The following is a 9,522-nucleotide window of genomic DNA, read 5'->3' as shown; positions in this document are numbered from 1 at the left end:
ATGACTTTTAAAAAATTCTTTGGTTTATTTGAATTCCTTTCAGTCAGTGATCTCAGAGTGCCACAGATACAGTAATTTGTTAGTCTTCTCTTATGTAGGTAATGTTGTTGTTGTTGTTATGTGCCATCGAGTCGGACCCAACTCATAGCGACCCTTCCTTGGGTTTCTGAGGTGGTATCTCTACAGAAGTAGATTGCCCAACCTTCCTTCCAAGGAGTGGCTGGTGGGTTTGAACCACCAGCCTTCTGATTAGCAGTCAAGTGCCTTAGGCACTATGCTACCAGACTCCCATGTAGGTAACACTGGGATATTATTACCCTGCTTTGCAGACTGAGAAGCAAGCAAGAACCGGAAAAGAACCATAAAAATAGGACAAAGAAAAGAAGAGTTAGAAATCCATCGCTCCATGACATCTGAATCACTGGTGGAAGTTATATTTGTGTTGGGTGTGTATATGTGGGGACTGCTGGGTAGAAAATAATTTTCACGCCTGCTCCCCTAAGAGATCCCACTCCCCAGATAGGAAAATGGAGGACTCATCATGGGAGCAGCTAAACAGCTGGATCTCTGCTAGTAGGCACTGGGGTGGAGGTCTGCAAGCCCCAAGTTTTTGGCTAAGAAGGAGTCCCTGGGTGTTACCAGAAGGTTGGTAGTTCAAATTTACTCAGAGATCCCTCAGAAGTAAGGCCTGGTGACATGCTTCCAAGAGGTCACAGCCTTGAAAACCCTATGCAGCAGTTGTACTCTGTGAACGTGGGGTCACCATGAGTCGGAATCCACTTGATAGCAACTAACAGCAGCAGCAACAGATCTGAAAACCCCTTGCCTTTTGCTTCCACACAGCTGAGCGATTCCCCAGACTGTCTCCGTTAAATCTCTCAGGTGTGGCATTTACTCTTCCTGACCACTGTGGTCAGAAGATAGATTTGCCCTGAAGAATTCTGTCAGCAATTAGAGCCCACACAATTCATTGGGCAATTAATCATAGGCTGCCTTGCGGCCAGGCTACTGTTGCCAGCTTACGTAATTACTTAGATTTAATTCTATCTGGTGCATTAATGGAGGCACTTTGGTGGCGTGGTGGTTAAAGCATTTGAGTGCTAACCAAAAGTTTGGCAGTTTGAACCCACCAGCTGCTCCACGGGAGAAAGATGAGATAGTCTGCTTCCATACAGATTTATAACTTTGGAAATCCTATGGGGCAGTTCTACTCTGTCCCAAAGGGTTAGTATGAGTCAGAATAGACTCAGTGGCATTGGGTTTGGTTTGATGCTTTGTTTGCATGTGGAGACTATCTGCATGGTGGATGAGGACTGCCAATTCTGCTACTTGGGTACCTAGAGTCCCAAGCTTCATACTGGATATCTGGTAAGATTTCAGCAAAGACTTTTTGAAGAAATAAGAACCCTCTGCTATTATGAAGAGATGGACAGTATCTAAGAGAGAATGGGGAGGAGGAACATAATGCCCATGGAGTACATGTGTGACAGAACTTGAAGAAAAGAGATACCCTGGCTGAGTGAACACCTCTTCTGGGCCTGGCCTAACGTTGACATCTTCATGCATGGAAAACCATATTACAGATGACATAAAGTGCGGCGAGGAGAGATTAAGTCATTTGTACAAAGTCATATGATGGTGGGACCTTGTCTGACATTCTTAACCTCAGCCCTGATAAATGGCCTTGAGCATCACTGACAACCCTGTGAGTCAGAGGTTACCTGGTCATTTTGCTGCTGAGGAAACAATATGCCTGGGCCACAAGCAGAGGCTGGGTCACCTGCTTCTCTCTTCAGCCTTCCGGCTGCATCTACCCTGCACTCAGTCTCTAATTCATCCATTCTACCAATACTGAAGTACTTGCAGATGATTTTCCAGTCTGATCATGCTTACTGAGGAAGTTTCCTCAGCTGCCCAGACAGACCAGCTTGGCTTCTTCAGCTCCCAGTGCCCTGGGTTCTGGTTTCTTGCTTACCTGTGTGCGTTCTCCATGTGTGGCTTCTTGGGTGGCCAGGGCCTGAGCTCTATCCGTCACTGCACTCCTGGCACCATCAGGATACCCCGTACACAGTGCTCAGTAAGTGCTGGTCAGGAGTCTGGGATTCGACAGACATCCAGTTTAGAGCTCCCACATACCTGGGAGCTTCAGGCATGAAATAGATGGGTTCTAAAATAATGCATTTACAAATTACTTGGAGAGGTTTTGAAGGGAGAAAAAAGGGACCAGGGATATAGATGCAACCACACTGTATATTAGGGACAGCAGAAACAACTGCTGCTACATACTTATTTCTCCTAAAGTTAATGTCTGTGAGAGGAACCTAACTATATCTATTTTTTTTTTTGTAATATGGTAATGTGCATTTCTATACTTTCATGTTACTAAAGTAATTTTCTTTCTGTCAGATAAACCTTAAAGCAAGTGGTATTTTGTGGTTCTTCTATGTACCTTAAGGAGCTCTAGTGGTATAGTGGTTAAAGTATTTGGCTGCTAACCATAATGTCAGTGATTCAAACCCACCATCCCACTTTTTCTCCATGGGAGAAAGATGAAGCAGTCTGCTTCTGTGAAGATTTATAGCCTTGGAAACCCTATGGGATTGCTATGAATCAGAATAGGGAGCTCTGGTAATGTACTGCCTAAAGCACTTGACTGCTAACCAGAAGGCTGGCAGTTCAAACCCACTAGCCACTCCTCGGAAGGAAGGTTGGGAAATTTATTTCCATAGAGATACCGCCTCTGAAACCCAAGGAGGGGTCGCTATGAGTCAGGTCGACTCAACAGCACATAACAATAACAAACAACAACAACATGAATCAGAATCTACTCCGTGGCAGTGGGTTTAGTTTTAGGGTTTTGTATCTTCCTTATGCAAAGGTAAGATACCATTTAACATTTATAGTTGTTAATTCTGAGAGTTTAATATGGCAAACTTGGGAAATAAAGCTGGGTCATCAAAGCGGAGGCAATCGAATGTTCCCCATCAGCCACTAACCAGCGTCATAAATATTTACTTTATGCTGCTTCTAAAGAGCACCACACATTCCTTTCAAATGAAATAATTGCATTCCATTTACAGAGGTAGAGATGATGCCAAAGTCCATTTGGAGAGAGTCGTGAACACATTTATCAAAGACTCCACTGCTTTTTAATGGTAGCCCTTCTGTCTGCATGTCTCAGCTCCACACATGCTTGCATACATGTCTGTGATTCACCTGGGAGTGATCATCATACAAGTGTCCTGCTTGGCATCCCCTTTATGTTGAAGGCAACTCTTAGTCCATTTGTTCTCTTTTTCTAGTACAGTTCCCATATTTTGGTGTTTGAGAGAATAGCATAATGGTTAAAGCGCTCAGCTGTTAACCGAAAGGTCAATGGTTCAAATCCACCGGCTACTCTGCAGGAGAAAGATATGTCAGTCTGCTTCCATAAAGATTTACAACCTCGGAAACCCTGTGGGACAGTTCTACCCTGTCCTATAGGGTGGCTATGAATCAGAATTGACTTGACAGCAATGGGTTAGTGACTATGAGCATGGCATTTGGAGCTCGGCAGACCTGGCTTGGGGATATTATTTTACTTAGCTCTACCTCAGTCTTCTAGTCTGCAAAATGGGCATAATAGCTACTCTATTGTGAGGGTTAAATGAAACATTGTTGTAGAACAATCAGTTCAATGCTTGCACAGGTAAGTATTCAGGGATTGTGGCTAGCACTCTTATTTCCGGAAAGTACAGTTTTTTTGGAACATGGGCATGAGGTAAAGTGTTCTTCCACTCCAGTGAAAATGACCACTAAACAGCTACTGCTACACACACCATTCTTCTAGGGTTAATGTCTGTCAGATGAACTTAACTGTATCTACTTTTTTTTTTTTTGTCTTCAGGAGTTCACCACTCAACATGGCTGCTTGAATAATTTCTTTGAGAAGGATAAGCACAAGGCTGGGCCCTCTGAGGCAGAGATTAAGGATGCCCCAAATGTCCAACTTTTCCAAACTGCTGTACCACTCCATCATCTCTATCATCAATGCCTCCTCCTCTCCTCAGTACTCTCCCTCCTGTCTTAGGGTTCCATATTTCACTGTAACCTCTCACAGAACTCACAAACTGCCAAGAGAATGGCTCACGTGGCGGTGGAGGCTGGCAAGTCCCAAGTCCTGGGTAGGTCTGGAGGATTCTCCTCAGTCACATGGTTGTAGAGGCTGACGAACCCCAGATCAGCAAATCAGATGACCAGCTTTCTGTCTCAAGTCCAGGGGTGAGATGATGATGAATGAAACTCAGGACTGGAGCAAGAAAGGAAACTGTCCCAGAACATTCATGTATATACCCTCAAGGAAACTAAGGGTGGTGACCGGAGTCACACCTTCCAGCAAGGCAGGACTCAAAATACATTCCACCCTAAACAAGCATAAACCCAAAAAAACCAAACTCACTGCCATCAAGTCAATTCTAACTCATAGCGACCTCCTTTGGGTTTCCGAGGTGGTAAGTCTTTATGGGGGAGCTCTAGTGGTGTAGTGCCTAAGGCATTTGACTGCTAACCAGATGGCTGGCAGTTCAAACCCACCAGCCACTCCTTGGAAGGAAGGTTGGGCAATCTACTTTCGTAGTGATACCACCTCGGAAACCCAAGGAGGGGTCACTATGAGTCTGATCCGACTTCATGGCAGTGAGTTTGGTTTTTTGGTAAATCTTTATGGAAGTAGATTATTCAGTCTTCCTTCCACAGAGGGGCTGGTGGGTTTGAATTGCCAGCGTTCTGGTTAGCAGTCAAATGCCTTGGGCATGACACCACCAGAGCTCCTTAAACAGACATAAACAATAAATAAATAAATAATAAAATACCGAACTCGCTGCCCTCAGGACTAGAGACTAGGATTTACAATATATCACAAAATGGAGGACAATGGCTAGAAGGGCCATATTAAGCAATTCACTCACTGCAGGCCACCCCCTGCCTCTTCTAGCCATTGGCCCTTTCATACCTGAAGGACTAATTTGCCCTTGCAAATCATATTACCAGTCCCAAAGTCATTAATTAGTCCTTCAGTAGGGCAAAGAGTCCTAAGGGTGAGGTTATTCAGGTAGTAGCCATTCAGCCTGCTGCAGGTGTCCATCTGATCTGGTCAGGTACTTGAAAATTTGTCTCATCATAACCTTTTCTGATAAAATTTAGCTGAGAAAAGATTATTCCCTTCCTCTGAGTCTCTCTCTGTTGTTGTTGTTGTTGTTATGTGCCGTTGAGTCAGACCTGACTCATAGCGACCCCTCCTTGGGTTTCCGAGGCAGTATCACTACAGAAGTAGATTGCCCCATCTTCCTTCCGAGGAGTGGCTGGTGGGTCTCTCTCTAGGTACCAGGATAATGTTAGATTTTCCCTGCTGCATAACCCATTTATTCATTCCTTTGCCTTCAGCTATTATTTCTCCTTGCTTCCATTTGTCATTTATTTTTACCCAAACTTCCTCACCTTGGGAAGGGATATCAGATTCAGTTACTGTGCCAGTCCAGATTTCTGGTAGCAAGACGAATCCAGCAAGTGCTTCCCCCTCAGTGCATTCACATGCATGTTGGATAGGGTTATATAGGTATAACACAAGTGGGCTATCTTGACCACAGGGCAATACGGTAGAATTCACTGTCAACCCCAATTTTGCTGGATATGGGAAGGTACAATCTATCTAAGGCCCATGGGAATTCTGGTGTACAGGTTCAGGGTATAGTTACAGTCTCTGGCTTACAGATCACCCCTGCCTCTGGCATGTGCAGTTGCATCCCAGGCGTGGGACCACAGCTTCTGGCAGGAAAAAAGCAATTTCAGGTGATATGAGGAAGAATTGTATAATGTGTCCTCCCCCACCCCCATTGTTCTCAATTCACTGCACCGCAATAGAGAGACAGCTTCTGGTTTGAAAGAAGCTAAAATTCTGTCTACATGGAGCTAAATATCATCAAGCAAACTTGGAATCCAATAGTTGTAAGAGTTGGAAAGAATCCCAGAGGCCACCCAGTCTGAACTCCTCATTTTACAGATGAGGAAACTGAGGCTCAGGGAGGGGCCCCAGCCTTGCCAAAGATAGCAGTCTAGGAGGTGGCAAAACCCATGGCTAGAAGCCTACATGATCCTGAGACCAGAACTAGGTGGTACCCAGCCACCACTGTCAACCACTCGGAATAGGTTCAGTGCAGGAGATCCTGGATAGAGTGGGAGAAAAATGTGGAAAAAATTCACAGTCATAAAAAAGATCAGGCTTACTGGTCTGATAGAGACTGGTGAAACCCCCAAGACTATGGCCCCTAGTTGCCCTTCAGACCTGAAATTGAACTCACTCCTGTGCCTTCCAGCCAAACAATAGACAAGCCTATACCAAAAAACAAAAAAACCCGCAAGTTGCTTCCAACTCATAGTGACTCTTTATGGAAGTAGATTGCCCCATTTTCCTTCTGCAGAGTGGCTGGTGGGTTTGAACCACCAACCTTCTGGTTAGCAGTCAAATGCCTTAGGCACTACTCCACCAGAGCCCCTTAGGCCTATAAAGTGAACAATTACACCAGTTAGGTACATTCCTTAGAACAGTCAACCATGGGAGATCAGAAGGGCAGCATTTGCACAGAGAGAGAGCTCAGAAGGCAGGAAAACATAAGAGGGAAGGACACAGAGAAAAGGTAACCACAGGGAGGAAGTGTGAAGAGAGCTGTTACATTGTGGGGATTGCAATCAATGTCGTGAAACAAAATGTGTATGAACTGTTGAATGGAAAATGAATTAGCTCTGTAAACTTTAAGCCAAAACATAATTAAAACAACAACAACAACAACAAAAAAAAACATAGCTAAAAGCCAAGCCCCATGACCAATGGGGCATGTGGCTCGGTACCTTTCTACAAAAGCAAACTGCCTCACCTTTCTCCCACGGACTAGCTGGTGGGTTTGAACACCCTGACCATTTTGTTAGCAGCCAAGTGCTTTAACCACTGCATCACCAGAACTCCTCCCTAAGTGTAGTCCTTTGCAATTTGCTTTCACAGCTGCACTTTGAAAATGAGGGCCTGTTGCAAAGTGAGAGTAAAGAGCCTTTATAATTTACTTAGGGAAGGAGAGGAAAATGATGGACTTTATAATTGCCAGAGTCGCATCTAACTGGATTTATGGGATGGAGGATTGATTGCATGGGCCAAGAGTGTCAGTGCCTCCACAAGCTTCTGGCCTGATGCAATTAAACCTGGCTGCTTCCAGCTCAGCAGGGACCTTGGGTCAGTTCCCAAGAGCCCCAGGGGGTGAGGTGGAAGCCCAAGCTGGACCAACCCTAGCAAGTCCTGAGCAAGTCCGTTAGGTTAGGCAGGAACGTTAGGATGGGCTTGAACCCATGGTCCAAGTGGGCATTGGAGCCATCGTCAGACTGATGATGAGTGGAAACTCTGACCAAAAGGTCCTTTCAGCTACAGACTACACAGGATTCTGGAGTGATCCATCTTTGTCTCACCCAGGCATCTGGCCAGTGAGAGCTTGGTCTGGGAGGATAGCAAGTTGCCTTAAAGTTTGAATCACTTAAGGGCTTAGTGGCTGTAAAATGAAGATAATAATGGGGCATCACTTGCCTCACAGAGTTGTGAATTAATATTTGTAAGGCACTTGAATCCATAACTGGCACGTAGGAATTGTGTGCTCAATAAGTATTTGTTAAATAAATGAGTAAATAAATTAGCTGTGACCCTGGGGACCCATGGGAACTTCAAGCTGGTGACTTCTGCCTCTGGCCACTTGGACTTAGACCCTACCACTTACTTCCACTCCTCCTGCTCTCGTGGGATTGAGCCTGGCTGACCACCACATCCTGGTTGAGGAGGGCAGGACTAAAGACCCTCTCTCTCCTCTTTTTACCTGTTCCTGCCAACACTTTAGTCCAATCTTAGGTGTGCTCTCTGGTACCTAGGCTGCTGGCTGAACTGCAGTCCCTCTCACAGTATCAGAATCCCCATGTGACTACTTGCTTGCAGCAATGTGCTAGGAATACCCAGGTGCTGCTGTGTCATGTCCTTGCCACCCAGGCTGGCACTCTCAATGGTAGTCTCCACCTTGATTGTGCTTGAGTTTGCTCTGCCCTTTGCATTTGCAGAGGTGGGCCAGAAGGCTCTCCACAGAAGAACTCAGTGCTGCCTGTAGGACCAGCCCCATCCACCGGCCTGCCACAGCTCACCCCCTCTATCTGGCTATTGACCAAGAGAAGGAAACATGAGTGGGACATGAGTGGCCTCTCCAGAAGCCAAACTCCTATAGAAATCCCAGAGATCTCCTGGGCTGCCCATGTTCAACTCACTTTTGAGTGACAATAATGGAAAGAAAATATTATTTGACCAGAGGGGGGCCCATCTTCTATAGGGGTTTGGAACTACCCATTGTCACCTATCCCTTCCTCAAATCTGGTCTCCCCGAATGTCCACAAATAAGAGGAGAGTTAAGTGAGTGTAGGGATGTTCCCAAGATGAAACCATATGCAGCATGACAATGGTATTTATAAAGTGTTATGGATTGAATTGTGTCCCCCAAAAACATGTGTTGTAAACCCTAACCTCTATGCTTGTGGTTATAATCCCATTTAGGAATGGGTTGGCTTTGTTATGTTAATGAGGCAAGATTAATGTAGGGTGTGTCTTGAGTCAGTCTCTTTTGAGATATGAGAGAGATTAAACATAAATTAGCAAAGGGAGATGGGGGAAGAGAGGTATTAAGCACATGAAGATTGCCCAGGAGCAGAAGCTCAGATAAGACAAGGATGTTCCTCCAGAGCCAGCAGAGAGGTAGCCCCCTCAAGAGGTAGCATCCTGAATTTGGATTCCTAGCCTCCTAAACTGTGAGAGGGAGCTCTGGTAGCATAGTGCCTAAGGCACTTGACTGCTAACCAGAAGCTGGCAGTTCAAACCCACGAGCCACTCCTCGGAAGGAAGATGGGGCAATCTACTTCCGTCGTGATACTGCCTCAGCAACCCAAGGAGGGGTCGCTATGGGTCAGGTCCAACTCGATGGCACATATCAACAACAAACTGTGAGAAAATAAATTTATGTTCGTTAAAGCCACCCACTTGTATTTCTGCTGTAGTAGCAGTAGATAGCTAAGACACAAAGAGTTTTCTTCTTAGTATGTGTCATGGATTGAATCGTATTCCCCCAAAATATGTGTTAATTTGGCTGGGCCATGATCCTCAGTGGTGTGGCAGTTATGTAATGATGTATACCCCATGATGTGATCTGATGTGATGAGCCAATCAGTTATAAGGGGATTAGGGTGGGATGCAACATACTTACTCAGGTCACAGCCCTGAGCCAAGGTGAGTTTCCCTGGAGTGTGGCCTGCATCACTTTTTTTTTTTTTAATTGTGATTTGGATGAAAATTTACAGAGCAAATTCACTTTCTATACAGCACTTCACATACACTTTGTCTCATGACATTGACTACAATTTACCACAATGCAACAGCTCCCCTCCCACTTCCTCCCGATAGTTACTTCTTCCCTGTGT

Source organism: Orycteropus afer, unplaced genomic scaffold (genome assembly GCF_000298275.1).
Source record: "Orycteropus afer afer isolate SDZICR_OR568_19922 unplaced genomic scaffold, OryAfe1.0 scaffold00250, whole genome shotgun sequence".
Taxonomy (NCBI): domain Eukaryota; kingdom Metazoa; phylum Chordata; class Mammalia; order Tubulidentata; family Orycteropodidae; genus Orycteropus; species Orycteropus afer.
Note: the sequence above shows the minus strand (reverse complement) of the source record.